This window comes from Schistocerca cancellata, chromosome 12 (genome assembly GCF_023864275.1).
Source record: "Schistocerca cancellata isolate TAMUIC-IGC-003103 chromosome 12, iqSchCanc2.1, whole genome shotgun sequence".
NCBI lineage: Eukaryota > Metazoa > Arthropoda > Insecta > Orthoptera > Acrididae > Schistocerca > Schistocerca cancellata.
Genome location: NC_064637.1, coordinates 127,739,015 through 127,756,081, shown reverse-complemented (window position 1 = coordinate 127,756,081; position 17,067 = coordinate 127,739,015). Strand labels below are relative to the sequence as shown.

Below are 17,067 nucleotides of genomic sequence, written 5' to 3'. Positions count from 1 at the left end.
ACACTGCAGCTGATGTGGCTGGAAGCTTGGTGTAAAACCAACTCCATGACAATATCGGGTGTGCCAGATCTTAGGACAAGATGGATATAGAATGCACCACGTAAGGCGTCCTTCCCCAAATGATAGGCACTAACGGAAAAATTTTGAAATGGAATGGTCAAACTCCTTAGGGGACCATCACATTAAAGGATGAAACAGTTGAGACTCCTTTTAGTCTCCTCTTATAACAGGCAGGAATACCACGGGCCTATTCCTACCCCCGGACCTGCAGGGGGAAGTCAAAATGTGAAAATCATACAGGGAAATTGCAATCTCATCAAACCCAAAACACTATATACAAGCGAGACCATAAACCTCAATTACAAAGGGGATCTCAACAACATAAAAAAAATTGAAAGAAAAATGAAAAATCATTCACAAAAATGTGGGTCCAAAGGTCACAGAAGAAGGATATTGGCTACATTCAAACATGACAACAGAAAAATACTCCAACACTGAAACAGACTTCCGCAGATGATGACTGAAGTTCTATGGACACATCATGAGCCTGGATGACAAAAGATTAACAAATAAAATTCTAATGTACTCACAGAAACTAAAATTGGCAACAGACTGGATCAAACAAGTTCAAACTGGTCTCAAAAATGGCAAAATCACATCCGCAGAGATTGCAGATAGAAAAATCTTCAGAAAGAAGATCTGCTGCTGGGAAGTTGTACCAGAAGAAAATCCCAAAAGATCTATGGCAAAATGGACACAAGAACATTGTGATTCTCTATGGGTCTAAACAATTTAAATAAATAAATAAAAAAGGAGAGGAAGTTTTTCTGAAGTTCTTAGATGGGAAGACTGCAACATCACGATACACAGAATTCCTGGCAAGCCCCCTTCTCTCTGTTTTTTTTTTATTTTTTATTGTGTGCTTAATGCATTTTAGTTACAAATTAGCAAATTTTTTGAAACTCCCTGGCAGATTAAAACTGTGTGCCGGACCGAGACTCGAACTCGGGACCTTTGCCTTTCAAGGGCAAGTGCTCTTCCGACTGAGCTACCCAAGCACGACTCACACCCCATCCTCACAGCTTTAATTCCACCAGTACCTCATCTCCTACCTTGCAAACTTCACAGAAGCTCTCCTGCGAACCTTGCAGGACTAGCACTCCCGGAAGAAAGGATATTGCAGAGACATGGCTTAGCCACAGCCTAGGGGATGTTTCTAGAATGAAATTTTCACTCTACAGCGGAGTAGCGCTGATATGAAACTTCCTGGCAGATTAAAACTGTGTGCTAGACCGAGACTCTAACTCGGGACCTTTGCCTTTCGCGGGCAAGTGCTCTACTGTGAGGGCGGGGTGTGAGTCGTGCTTCTGTAGCTCAGTCGGTAGAGCACTTGCCCGCAAGAGGCAAAGGTCCCGAGTTCGAGTCTCGGTCCGGCACACAGTTTTAATCTGCCAGGAAGTTTCATATCAGCTCAACTCCGCTGTAGAGTGAAAATGTCATTCTAGCAAATTATTTGTTTTTATTCTGTGAAAATGAAACAGTGTTTGATAAAAGCGGTGTAACATTTTTTGGTAAAACTAGTGCAGAGGAGTGTGTATGAAATCTGACAGACCCACCCCCATTTCCACATCATCCTGCTCGCTACATATACTCATGTCAAAAAACAGAGTTGTGACACACACTAATATTTACATTTTTTATTTGTTTTAGGAGCTTTTGCAGTAGGGGCGTCAACATTGACAAGTGTGCCTTCCCCAGAAGGTCATTTTGAAGTAGGGGAATGCTACGATTCTGTCACTACCTATTTTGATCTGCAATCAATCTTGCAAATATTGCCAATTGTAATCGGAGCCCCACTACATATACTGTCTTCAAGTGACAATAACTGTGTCATCTCGTTTGGAGAAAAAACCAAAAATTTATAAAATTCAGAGCTACAGAGACTGGTCTCACTCTATCAGCTCTACGTTTGAAAGTGAAAATTGTTGTGAGAGGAGGAAGAAAGAGAAATAGTGCTTTACATTTCCTTCTGTAAAATGAACAACTTTATTTTGTTCACATTTGATATTTTGCTATGTAATATTTGTATAAATGAAAATGGCTTGCTTTTAATCAGTTTTGTGTTAAGTCAGAATCTTGTGGTGAGTTCAATATCTTTCCCCCACAAACAGCCCCACAAATGCACCTGGATTTCCCCAGACAGTAGCACTGTCAATCAGATAGATGAGAGGCACAAGAAGTGTGCGATGGATGTGAGATTGTACGGAGGAGCAGATGCAGACATAGACCACTTCCTAGTTATAGTCAAATTACGGTTATAACTGTGCTACAAAATGAAAGAGAACAACACGGCGAAGGGACAGTTTTATATTGAGAATCTCAAGGATCCAGAGATATGCCAGCAGTATTAAAGTGCATAACAAGTTTGAAGTATTGGCATCAGACCACACTGATGAAATAAGTGTTAACAAGCGAATAAGGACCTCTGTAACAGAAGCAGCTGAATAAATTATAAGACAGAAAAAGCTAACAAATAAGAAGAAATGGTTCAATGAGACATGTGATCAAGCTGTGATGGCCAGGAAGATAGCAAGAGTGGTACACATGTTGGACAGAATGTGCAGAACAACAGGAAGCACTCAAGACCATAATAACAGAAACAAATAGGATTCTGAGAACAGAAGAAAGAAAGTTCATGAATAATATGATTTATGAAATCAAAAAGGCAAATACAATATCAGACAGCAGGAAAATGTTTCAGATGTTGAAACGTGTGAGGAACGGTCACAGAAACGAAGCTTTAGTTATTAATGATAAGGATGGAAATATGCAAACAGAAAAGAAAAAAATTCTGAATAGGTGGAGAGAATATTTTGAAGAGTTATTAAATGCTGAAGATCCAGAGAGTGTCTTTCCACATGAGAATAATACAGATGGTGAAGGAGAAGCTGCAAACATTCAAGTGACTCAACAAGATGCAGAAAGAGCAATGAGGAAACTAATGAATAATAAGGCAGCAGGAGAAGGTAGGATAATGGCAGAGATGTTGAAGGCAGGAGGAGAAACACTTCAGAAAGAGCTAGACAATCTCATAAAAGAAATAGGGGAAAAAAGAGGAAATCCCAGAAGAGTGGAAATCAGCTGTCATTATCCCACTGCATAAAAAGAACAGTAATAGGAACTGTAACAACTACAGAGGCATTTGTCTCCTAAGTGTACCTTATGAAGTTCTATCTTTAATAATACTTGAAAACTTATGCCACTTGCAAAAGATATTGTAGGAGAGTGCCAGGCAGTCTTCCGAGAAGGACAATCTACCATCAATCAAATTTTCACCATGAGGTAAATCTGGGAGAAAAACTGGGTATTCACCTATCGGTTTCTGGTGACGTTTGTGGACTTCTCAAAGGCTTATCACAGTACGCACAGCTTAAGTATGTACAATATCCTGAGAGAGCTTGGTATACCAATGAAGTTAATAAATACGGTCAAGGAGTGCACAGTGGAGACAAAAGCCAAAGTCAAATACCGAGGGGAGCTGCCCAAGGAATTCATATCAAAACGGGTGTGAGACAAGGTGATGTTATTTCATCACTGTTATTTGATCTGGTCCTAGAAAAAGTAGTCCAAGAAATGAAAAGAGAAAACAAAGGGGTGACGTTAAATGGCAGGACAGATTTATTGGGTTATGCAGACTACATCACAGTTTCAGCAGAATCAGGGGAAGAGATGGCAGAAACTGTAGAGGACCTAGAGCAAAATGCAAGTAAGATCAGGTCATCGATTAATGCAGAAATGACTGAGGTAATGGAGGTATCAAGAGAAGCCCCTAATGATATCTCATTACAGGTAGGGATATGGAAATTTGCTAAGGTGGAAAATTTTAAATACCTTGGTACATGGTTCAACAGGCAAAACAATTTAAAATAAGAAATAAATCAACATATTGTGAATGAGTCTAAAACTTATTTCAGTCTAAAGCGTCCAAGAATCTGTCAATTAAGACCAAACTTAAAGCATGCAATGCCATGATAGTGCCAGTATTGTTGTATGGGACAGAAACACTAAGCACAACAAAGTAGTATGAAGAAAACTTAGTCTTCAAAAGAAAACTTATGAGAAGGATCTTTGGGCCTGTCCAGGAAGGGAGCTCATGGAGATGTAGAAAAAAACAAGAACTGAATGAGCTGATGAGGCAACCGAACATTGTTCAAAAACTGAAAGCACCGAGAAAAAGCTTGGCAGGCCACATTGCTAAGAGAACACACACACGTCTCAGGCAAACGCCATACTTATGGGAAGACCTGACGGTACCCGTACAATCGCAAGACCTAGAAAGCGATAGGAGGATGAGGTACAGAAAGACCTTTGCACAAGATTGCCAGCTATGGAGGAGCGTTGTGAGGTTGGTGCATGATCTAGAGGGTCCTCATTGCTGATTTGATAATGATGAATATTTGTATAACTAAAAATTATTTTTAAATTAAATGTTTGTTTACATTACGCATTATCACAACTCCATATCCTCTTAAATGATTCAGTACAAATTTCTTTTTAGTGAAACTGTAAGAGTAATATGTTCCATTTTGAAGTGTTACAGGTTAAACAATCCGAGCACTTATTTACTGTAGTAACTAACAACTACCTTTGCCACAACCTTGAAACAATTTTTGATATAGTGGAACACTACAAAAGCAAAATGAGGATAATGGAATGTATTCGAATTAGGTCGGGTGATGCTGAGGGAATTAGATTAGGAAATGAGACACTTAAAGTAGTAAAGGAGTTTTGCTATTTGGGGAGCAAATTAACTGATGATGGTCGAAATAGAGAGGATATAAAATGTAGACTGGCAATGGCAAGGAAAGCGTTTCTGAAGAAAAGAAATTTGTTAACATCGAGTATAGATTTAAATGTCAGGAAGTCGTTTCTGAAAGTACTTGTATAGAGTGTAGCCATGTATGGAAGTGAAATGTGGACGATAAATAGTTTAGACAAAAAGAGAACAGAAGCTTTCTAAATATGGCGCTACAGAAGAATGCTGAAGGTTCGATGGGTAGATCACTTAACTAATGAGGAGGTATTTAATAGAATTGGAGAGGAGAAAAATTTGTGGCACAACTTGACTGGAAGAAGGGATCAGTTGGTAGGACATATTCTGAGGCATCAAGGGATCACCAATTTAGTATTGGAGGGCAGTGCGAAGGGTAAAAATCGTAGAGGCAGACCGAGAGATGAATACACTAAACAGATTCAGAAGGGTGTAGGTTGCAGTAGGTACTGGGAGATGATGAAGTTTGCACAGGATGGAGTAGCATGGAGAGCTGCATCAAACCAGTCTCTGGACTGAAGACGACAACAACAACAACAACAACAACAACAACAACAACAACAACAAAAACAACAAAAACAACATGTGATGACAGAGCAATGTTTCTTATTTTCACCAAAATGGGGAACAGAATTCGAAGCTCGTCCTACCAGCATCAACTCTGGGGAACAGAATTCGAAGCTCGTCCTACCAGCATCAACTCTGATACCGCCTGCAGTGTCTGGGTATACTTATGAGCATTTCAAAATACACTCCTGGAAATGGAAAAAAGAACACATTGACACCGGTGTGTCAGACCCACCATACTTGCTCCGGACACTGCGAGAGGGCTGTACAAGCAATGATCACACGCACGGCACAGCGGACACACCAGGAACCGCGGTGTTGGCCGTCGAATGGCGCTAGCTGCGCAGCATTTGTACACCGCCGCCGTCAGTGTCAGCCAGTTTGCCGTGGCATACGGAGCTCCATCCCAGTCTTTAACACTGGTAGCATGCCGCGACAGCGTGGACGTGAACCGTATGTGCAGTTGACGGACTTTGAGCGAGGGCGTATAGTGGGCATGCGGGAGGCCGGGTGGACGTACCGCCGAATTGCTCAACATGTGGGGCGCGAGGTCTCCACAGTACATCGATGTTGTCGCCAGTGGTCGGCGGAAGGTGCACGTGCCCGTCGACCTGGGACCGGACCGCAGCGACGCACGGATGCACGCCAAGACCGTAGGATCCTACGCAGTGCCGTAGGGGACCGCACCGCCACTTCCCAGCAAATTAGGGACACTGTTGCTCCTGGGGTATCGGCGAGGACCATTCGCAACCGTCTCCATGAAGCTGGGCTACGGTCCCGCACACCGTTAGGCCGTCTTCCGCTCACGCCCCAACATCGTGCAGCCCGCCTCCAGTGGTGTCGCGACAGGCGTGAATGGAGGGACGAATGGAGACGTGTCGTCTTCAGCGATGAGAGTCGCTTCTGCCTTGGTGCCAATGATGGTCGTATGCGTGTTTGGCGCCGTGCAGGTGAGCGCCACAATCAGGACTGCATACGACCGAGGCACACAGGGCCAACACCCGGCATCATGGTGTGGGGAGCGATCTCCTACACTGGCCGTACACCACTGGTGATCGTCGAGGGGACACTGAATAGTGCACGGTACATCCAAACCGTCATCGAACCCATCGTTCTACCATTCCTAGACCGGCAAGGGAACTTGCTGTTCCAACAGGACAATGCACGTCCGCATGTATCCTGTGCCACCCAACGTGCTCTAGAAGGTGTAAGTCAACTACCCTGGACAGCAAGATCTCCGGATCTGTCCCCCATTGAGCATGTTTGGGACCGGATGAAGCGTCGTCTCACGCGGTCTGCACGTCCAGCACGAACGCTGGTCCAATTGAGGCGCCAGGTGGAAATGGCATGGCAAGCCGTTCCACAGGACTACATCCAGCATCTCTACGATCGTCTCCATGGGAGAATAGCAGCCTGCATTGCTGCGAAAGGTGGATATACACTGTACTAGTGCCGACATTGTGCATGCTCTGTTGCCTGTGTCTATGTGCCTGTGGTTCTGTCAGTGTGATCATGTGATGTATCTGACCCCAGGAATGTGTCAATAAAGTTTCCCCTTCCTGGGACAATGAATTCATGGTGTTCTTATTTCAATTTCCAGGAGTGTATGTTAGCTTGGCATCAGGTTCTTTAGCTTCAAACCTGGATTTTTGTATGCAAGATTGACTTTTGATAACATTTGATCTCATAGTTTTGTCTTTCCTGTTAAGAATGAATGGCAAGAAAGTATACATTTACATCTACATCTACACTCTGCAAGAAACTGTGAGGTGCCTGGTATAGGGTATGTCCCACTGTACGATTTATTAGGTTTTCTTCCCATCCCAATCACGTATTGTATGCAGGAAGAATGACTATTTGAATGCCTCTGTGTGTGCAGTAATTATTCTACTATTATCCTCATGACCCCTATGTGAGTGATACACAGGGAATTGTGGTATATTCCTAGAGTTGTCATTTAAAGCCAGTTCTTGAAACTTTGTTAACAGACTTTCTCAGGATAGTGTACGTCTGTCTTCAGGACAGTTCCAGTTCAGTTCCTTCAGTATCTCTGTGACACTCCCCCACAGAGTAAACAAATTTGTGACCATTCGTGCTAACCTTCTCTGTATCTGTTCAATACCCCCCGCTAGTTCTATTAGTACGGGTCCCACACACTTTAGCAATATTGTAGGAGGGATCACATGAGTGATTTGTGAGCAGTCTCCTCTGTAGACTGCCTGCACTGCCCCAGTATTCTACCAATAAACCAGTCTACCACCTGCTTTACCCATGACTGAGCCTATGCGATTGTTCCATTTAATACCCTACAAAGTGGTTCATTCAGGTACTTGTATGAGTAGGCTGATCCCAAAAGTGGCTCACTGTTATTGTATAAGGGGCATTCAAAAAGAAATGAGCCAGAGTCTGGAATTTGCAAACTGGCGACAGGAGGGTAATATCGTGACGTGTGTAATGAGGTGTGGTTCGGACCAGAGTGTGTAAGTTCAAAGCCCATCGCTAGAGGACACGCTTGCATGTCACGTAACGTGCATCAATCATCCAATGCTGCCAGTCGCATTGCAAACAGTGACACGGAGGCATCAAAAGACGAGCAATGAGTTGTTGTTTGTTTTCTGACAGTGGAAGGAGGAGGAGGAACGGGCATTCATCGACGAATGTCGCAAGTGTACAGTGAACACTGCATGTCTCTTGCAAGGGTCAAGGCATGGCACAAGTGCTTCAGGGAAGGGCGGGTGTCGTTAGCTGATTACACACGGTCTGGTGCACCACACGGCATTACCGATGACATCGTCCAGCTGGTGGATGCCCTCATTATCCAGGACCACCGACTGACAGTGAAAGCCATAGCCGCTGTGGGTGGATTGAGCTTCGGAAGTGTTCACACCAACATGAAGGAACGACTGCACATGCACAAAGTGTGTGCCCAATAGGTGCCCCACAGTCATCAACCAACCAGGAAGCATGTTGAATGGCCCACCATCTTGCTCATCTGCAGTGCTATGCTCGGGAAGGGAATGCGTTCCTGGGACGAATGGTGGCTGGGATGAGTCATGGTGTCATCACTTCGAACCAGAACCAAAACAACAGTGTGTCCAGTGGAAGAATCCAGGGTCACCACAAAAAAATTAATTAAAAAAAAAAAAAAAGAGGTTATGCTGATGTTGTTCTTCGATCAAGATGATCCCCTTCTGGTTCACATCCTGCAGCACGGGACAACTGTGAATGCCCAGCGTTACTTGCAAACCTTGACCACCCTTCACCAAGTGATCAAATCAAAAGACCAGGCAATCTCATCCATATGGTCATTCTGCTCTATGAGAATGCAAAGGCTCATATGACCAACACAGTCACAGCACTCCTGCAGAAATTCAAATGGGAGGTTCTCTGCTACCCTTCATACAGTCCAGATCTCTCTCCCTGTGATTATGTCATTTTTGGCCCCCTTAAAAAGGCTCTGAGGGGCAAACAATTCACCTCTGACGTCAATGTACAGCTGTATGTGCGGAACTGGTTAGCATTGCAGCCCCGGAAATTTTATGAGACAGCCATTCAACACCTTGTGTCACAGTGTCTCAATAGCCAAGGTCAATACTTCTAACATACAGGTGCTGGTTTCTGTAATTATGTCTCCAGCTCGTTTCTTTTTGAACACCCCTTATAGTTATAGGATACTACATTTTTTAATTTTGTGAACATTCAGAGCAAGTTGACAATCTCTGCACCATTTGGAAATCTTACCAAGATCTAGTTATGCAGCTTCTTTCAGATAATACTTCATTATAGATAACAGCATTCTCTGCAAAACATCTGACGTTACTAATAATATCGTCTGCAGGGTCATTAATATAAAACATGAACAGCAAAGGTCCAAACACACTTCCCTGAGGCACACTTGAAGTTGCTTCTACATCTGATTATGACTCTCCATCCAAGACAACATTCTGTATCCTGCCTCACTCCAGTCACAACTTTCACTTAATACTCCATATGACAGAACTTTCGGCAATAAGCGTTGGTGAGGTACTGATTCAAATGCTATTTGGAAGTCAAGAAATACCGCATCTACCTGGCTACCTTGATTCGAAGCTTTCCGTATGTCATGCGAGGAAAGTGCAAGTTGGGTTTCGTATGATCCATGGTTTCAGAATATCTGCTGGTTGGGATTGAGGAAGCCATTGTGTTCAAGGTACCTCATTAAATTTGAGCTCAGAAAATGTTCTAAGATTCTGCAACAGATTGATGTCAAGGATATTTGAAAGTAGTTTTGTGGGTCCCTTATACTGTCCTTGCTGTAGACAAGTGTGATCTGTGCTTTCTTTCTAAGAACTGGGCACAGTTTTTTTAATTTTTTTTAATGAGGGATCTATGACAGATTATAGTTAGGAGCAGGGCTATCTCAGCCACAAATACAGTATAGAACCTGATGGGGATTCCATCAGGCCCTGGAGCTTTGTTCAATTTTAATGTTTCCCGCTGTTTCTCAATACCATTGACACTAATACTTATATCATTCATATTTTCAGTGATCCGAGGATTAACTTGGGACAATTTTCCCGGGTTTGCCTTTGTAAAGGAACATTTGAAAATGGAATAAGCATTTCAGCTTTTGCTTTGCTACCCTCAATTTCAGTTCCTGTATCATTTGTTAGGGACTGGACACTCATTTTGGCACCATATACACCATATACAACCATATACAACTGGAATTTCTTTCATTTCTGTGAAAGATGACTTGTCAGTATTCTGCTACAGTAGCCACTGAAGGCATCATTCATTGCTCTCTTGACAGCCAAGCACATTTCATTAAGCATCTCTGCACTTTGTTTTATACCTATCATGCAGTAATCTCTATTTCTATACGGTGACTGTATACCGTGGAGGCTCCCTCCTATTACACTACGCAACAACAAAATTTTTCCCTCCTACTGGACTGAAAATACATTCCTTATAGTAATTTGTACATGTGGAATACAGAACTGCAGTTGGATTTGCCCTGGTATGTCAGGAAAGAAAAGTTATGTACGTGTAAAGATTATCAAGGATAATGCTGGTAACTATGTTGAAATGTAAATGTGAGAATTTTAGGGAAATTAATGTGCATACTTTGGGATGAAAACACTACATATTATAATTATGAAGTTAATTATAAACATTTATTTAGCTCTGAAATGAGAAAGGGGCCCTTAGTTACAATATGATTGACAATTGCTTGATTTAAAAGTGTGTAGAGATTCTTGCTTTCTGCCTGGGAACTTCATCTATTGCTCTCTGCAAAAACCATCATGTTCGGATTGAAGTGGCTTTGATATTTTGCTTCCGTAGTTCTACTTGCAGCTTTGAGACACAATTGGTGGAGTCCTGACAGATACTGTAAATGAAATATTAAATGAGACAGAAATACCATCTTTCCTTGAAGACATGGTAATTCTGATATCCAAGAAGCAAACAGCCAAACAAATTTAGGACTTTAGGTCAATAACTTCTAAATTCTGATAGTAGCTAAGTGCTTAGCTAATAATGTAAAAGTAGCAATGAAGAAAGCTGCCAGCCCATGACAGACTAGTGCAGTGTTAGGCAGGCGCACGTTCGATGCTGTCTGCACATATAGAGGCATCATAGCGAATGCCGCTATGACCATAGTGACTGCACCCAACATTTCTGCCAATTTCCACTAGGCTTTTGACAGAATTTTCACAAGTACCTACTCAAAGTAATAACACGACTCATTTGGCTCCAAAATTTACATGGATCGTCAGAAACATATTAAGCAACACCACCTCTAAAATATCAGTAAACAGATGGACATCTAAAACCATCAATTTAGGCAGAGCAGTAAGGCAAGGCTGTCCACTACCAATGGTTCTTTTCATGATAGCCCTGGATCCTCTGCTGCGTAAACTGGCTGTCAGTATCTACACACACAGATTAGGCACAACAGCTGTCACATGCGTGGCTTACACCAACAATATAGGGATTTTCGTTCAGAGTGAAGAGGACATCAATAAAACGCAACCAGTGATGAACTGTTTTGAAAATGCATCAGATGCCAAAACAAATCCAAAAAAACTGTGTTACTGCTGATAGGTAATGGCAGACTACAAACAGCCATATAGTGGCACCACGTAAGAGGAAACCACAATGGAAATCCAGAAATGTCCTCTTAAGATGGCAGCACAAAACTGGCCAAGTGGACCACAAGCAACAAGGGGGATTGTGAGAACACACATGAATAGAAACCTAATGCTAAGCCAAAGGGTAGAAGTAAATAATGTGACGATTCCTTCGAAAACCTCGTACATGGGTCAGATACTAAGTGCTCCGACAGAAATAGTACGAGCTATATCAGGCACAGAGTATTACTTATAGTGGAGGTGAGTAATCTTTAAAGTCTCCCAGATGTACCTCGGGCCTATTCTAACCCCCGGAGGGGAGGGGAGGGGGGGAAGGAGAATGAACAGGGCGATAGGACATCTGTTAAGACATCAGGGAATGGCTTCCTTGGCACTAGAGGAAGAGGTAGAGGCAAAAAACTGTAGAGGAAGACAGATATTGGAATACATTCAGCAAATAATTGAGGACATAGGTAGCAAGTACTACTCTGGGGCTCGTCAAAACTGTCAGAAGACTGATGGGGCGGGGAGGGGGGGGGGGGGAGGGGGGGGACACAATGATACATGACTGACATGCGGTCAGTGAAATGATGGCACGAACCTCTTTTTTTTTTTTTTTTTTTTTTTTTTTTTTTTTAACTTAGTCATTACAACTCGCATTATGCCATCTCTCAAGACAAAAAACAGGCCAGCTATCATTTCAAATGAGATTAGCGAGGCAGTTAACAAAAGGATTACCAATCAGAATGAAGAAGCTTTCTGTTCTAGCAAAAGAGATGGCAGTGCAGTGCCAGAGGAAGTCAGACTTATAAATGTTGGGAATTATATTCCAAAGGAGCAAAAGACCTGGAGGTGGCACAGGTTTTGCAGTACACAACATACTGAAGAAAATAGACAAAATAAGTTTGTTCTTCCCATTATGTGCCACTCTGTATTTCACCTTACTTTCCAAAATTTTGTGTAATGTAACCAATGTTCATAAAGTAGCAAAACTGGGAAAAAATAATGGATTTTACACGTCTGTGTATGGGCATAAATGACTAATTATTTCACCATGGAATTATGTTACATACTGTAAGCCTTGCTTGTGTTATATTAATGTGTTGTGATTTCATTCTGAGAAATCACTCCCAGAAATAATTTGTGGGACACATGCATCCCACTTAAAATAAATAAATGGTACGACATGTTAAAATATCATGAGTGATATCTGTAGTACTGACAGAAACCAGGCTCTGAAACAGCAGAGGTAAAAAATGAGTAAAAGCCATGAAAGGGTTAACTGAGTTTTCACTCCATACATACATCGTCGGTAATTTTTATTACGATATGTGCCAAAGATGAAGCCTATTTCATCTTGTGTGTTCAACAGCCATTAAAGGTTCTTGAATACCTGGTAGCACCGTGACACAGACCAAGACTTTGCTGGCATTGCTGCTGCCTCTGCCCAGACAGTGGTTGACGTATCCAACACAGGTATGACCTCAGCCATTTGCTGTCATCAGGTGGTAGATGTGGTTGCATCACTAAACACACCTGCAACAAATGATACTGTGAAGTGCACAGAAAAGGTCTTCCTCCATGTATCTAGCTAGAGCTAAATGTATTTTGTACCATTCCTCAGTCTTTTCCATGATACACATCTCTCGTTATGCACTCTCTCGTACAACATTTTCAGTAAATTGTAGGAAAATTGAAAGACACACTCACAGGTTTGCTGTTGCCAATAATTAAAATATGCTTCACATTTTTGAGTTATTCCAAAAGGGTCATTTCACTTACGATCTGTGTACAGAACCTTGGAATTTTTTTCCTATGAACACATTTATTTTTCTGACATGTTCTATATCATTGACATCATTTTGTATCTATGGAATAAAAAGCAGCTTACATGCAACATAATTCAATCTAATACATGCCCTAGCTTCAGGTATACATTTATGTAATGTGAACAGATTTTGGTTTTCTTCTACAATACTCCCTCTATAAGATTTTATCATATGATTGGTTAACCACATCAAAATTAAACGAGACAAGCCAACTTAGAGTTTATGTACCTCACATTCGCAGTGAACTACACCAAAAGAATCTGTGCTCCTCACACAATTTTTTGATAGAAGCTTTTAAGCGTCATTTAGAGAGTGTTATGGTAATAGTCTGGCACAGCTATCTCTTCATCCATACCCCACAAACCACAGAAGTGCACTGCGGAGGATAACTCCCATTATAGCAGTCAATTAGGGCTTCTTCCTGTACCGTGTCATTTACGTGCAGGGCGTGGGTTAATGACAGCTTAAACGTCTCTGTGCACACTGTAATTGGTCTAATCCTACTACGGTAAAGATAAGTAGGAGACATTCCTAAATTTAGCACTTAAAGCTGGACCAAGCAACTTCGTAAGTATGACTTCAAAAAAGGATGATTTGCATCTTCCAGCATCTCCACAACTGTCTGTTGGGTCACAGTTGTCACCATCCACTTACTCAACAGCTTATGACATGTTGTACAGTTCAGTAGTGTGCATCCCAAGGCACAGACGAAGCTTTTTTTTCCTCTCTCTCTCTCTAATAAGTTCTTGTGGAACAAAGTTCTTTCTTCATGACACACACACACACACACACACACACAGGTGTTTGTACTGCAAGGGAACATCGCCTTTGTGAGATCGATTTGTTCGAGAATTGAAGAATGAATACTAAATGATTTATTACAAAACCAGTGCCGAATCTGTGTTTATCTATACATCCACTGTAGAATATCTTACATAATACTTGGAAACAAAGTGTCAGACATTACATTCATCAATGTTCATGCCCCAACTGAGGATAAAACAGACGAGGAAAAGGAAGAGTTCTATGACCAACTAGGACAAACAACTGAGAGAACACCAACTAGAAATATCAGGATAGTGCTGATAGATTTTAATGGAAAAGCAGGAAAAGAAGAATTCTACATACCAACTATAGGAAGGCACAGTTTGCATGATGACAGACCAATGAGAGGATGATCAACTTAGCTATCTCGAAGAACCTGAGAATAAGTTTAACTTACTTCAAACACAACAGATTACATAAGGGAACATGGTGTTCACCAGATGGAAGAACCACCAACCAGATAGATCACATCTTTGTTGACTAGCTCTATAGCCATAGAGTCATATAGAGGAGCTGACTGTGCGTCAGACCACTTCCTCATTGCCTGTAGGCTTAAATTCATGTTCACCTACATGCATTAGAAGAAGGGGACACTAGAACCTTCTTTGGATGTTGAGAAACTATGAGAAAGTGCCATTAAAGAACAATATGCTATAGAAATCAAAAACCGTTTTGAGGTCCTAGAGACCCTGGAACAAAGACAGAACGTGGAGGAAAGGTGTAAAGAAAGTCTACAGTACTAAGTGTAGTGGAGGATATACTGGTAAGAAAGACGATAATGAAGAAGAGGAAATGATTCAACGAGACATGCCAGAAGGCTACAGAAAAGAGAAGGGAGATGAGGGAGAGGTGGCTAGCTGACAGGGAGAATGAGCAGAAAAGGGAACATTTTATCAACATCAGAAGGGAGACAAAGCGAATCCTAAGAGCAGAGAAGAGAATATATCTAACCAGTTTGCTATAACAAGTTGAGGCAGAGAGCCAAACAAGAACTCAAGGCAATTCTTCCAATACATAAAAAAAATCTGAAACATGGAATTTAGAGCCCAACTTTTTTCATTAGAGATAAGAACAGCAACTTGATAGATGACAAGGAAAGAATTGTAGAAAGATGGAAAGAATACTTCTCAGAATTGTTGATTGCCCAGACCGAGATGAGGTATTACCTGCAAACACTACAGAGGAAAGGAAAGATGAAGAAGAATGGGAAGTTAGAGAAGAAGATGAGAAGATCGCAATCAAAGGACTCAGAAACAACAAAGCCCCAAGGGAGGACAGAATAACATAAGAATTAATCAAGGAGGTGGGTGATAGCTTACACTTGGCGATATATAAACTAATCCGGTTGATATGGGGAAGAAAACACTGCCAGAAGAATGGAAATTGGCTATAATATGCCCAGTATACAAGAAGGGACACAAAATGGAATGCAGTTACTATAGAGGAATCAGCTTGTTGAATGTAACGTATAAGCTGCTGTCCATCATTATCCTCACAAAATTGCAACCATTCATAGAAAACAACATACAGGAGTACCAAGCTGGCTTTCGAGCAAACCGATCGAGAATAGATTGCATTTCCACACTAAGACAATTGTTTGAAAAACACTGGTAGTATGATAAAGATATCTACAGCCTGTTTGTCGATTTTCAATGTGCATATGACAGCATCCACAGGAATAGTCTATACAATGCAATGTGTGACTTCAGAATCACTGAGAAGCTAGTGAGAATTGTGCAAGCTTGTATGGAAGGGTCAAAGGCAGCAGTACATTTCCAAGCAGCCACATCAGAAACATTTGAGATCGAGACAGGCATCAGACAAGGGGATGCTCTCTCACGTGTTCTGTTCAATGTCATCTTAGAAAAAGTAATTAAAAAAAGAGTGTAGGCAACAGGAGGGGGCTGGAGTAGAGATGGATGGTAACTTCAATTGTCTCGCACATGCAGGTGACATAGCTCACTAAGTCAATCAAACTACGAGTTGAAAGGAATGTACCAGAAAATGGCCAATTATGCACAGAAGGTAGGGCTCAAAGTGAATCGAGACAAAACAGAGTTCACGCAATTAGGAAGAAGACAAGAGCAGGACGAATTTCTTGAGAAAGATGGCAAGAGGTTCAAGAGAGTACACCATTTCAAATACTTGGGATCTTTGTTTACCATGGACAACAACATAAAAATGGACATCAAGGAAAGAATAGCAGTGGGAATGACATGCATGCATTCCCTCAGAGAGACGCTCGGCTCTAACTCGATCTCAGTGAACACTAAGATGAAAGTCTACAACACTGTGATATGCCCAGCAGTAATGTACGGTTCAGAAACATGGAGCACGATAAGCGAGAAAGGAAAAAACTATTAATATTTGAAAGAAGAGTAACGAGGAAGATATGGGGGCCAGTTTTAGGTAACGGAGAATGGAGGAGGAAATCTACCTTCTGATGCGACAACCAAGTGTACTACAGAAGATAAAGAGCAAAAGAATACAATGTGTGGGACATGTAGCCCGCATGCCAGATGGAAGACAGGCGAAGATGGCACTAGCGGGGAAACCATTGGACGACCAAGGCAGCGCTAGATGGACGACCTGGCGAAGAACCTAGCAGCCCTGGGAACTGACAAGACACCTGGAGGAACCGGGTACAAAACAGGAAGGACTGGAGGCAGTTTGTGGGAGCAGCGCGTGGTCTGCTGGGCCTGTGATTGCTGAATATCTATCTATCTATACTGAATGATGTGATGTACGACGACGGAATTAATACATGTCCTGAAAGAAAGCATATTACTTCCCATATTCCGCAAAACATGACTACACCAAGTCATATCACACTAATTTCGGACTACCGCCTTGAACCTGTTCTGCTCCTACGGGCCACACACGTGACCTAATCCACAGAGCC

The 17,067-nt window shown here is 41.9% G+C and overlaps 1 non-coding gene across 1 annotated transcript; it reads right to left on the bottom strand.

The window, feature by feature from the left end:
• Positions 1 to 984: 984 nt before the first annotated feature.
• Positions 985 to 1,059, bottom strand: Trnas-uga (transfer RNA serine (anticodon UGA)). Its single transcript has one exon. It is a non-coding gene; the product is annotated as a tRNA-Ser (tRNA).
• Positions 1,060 to 17,067: the final 16,008 nt, after the last annotated feature.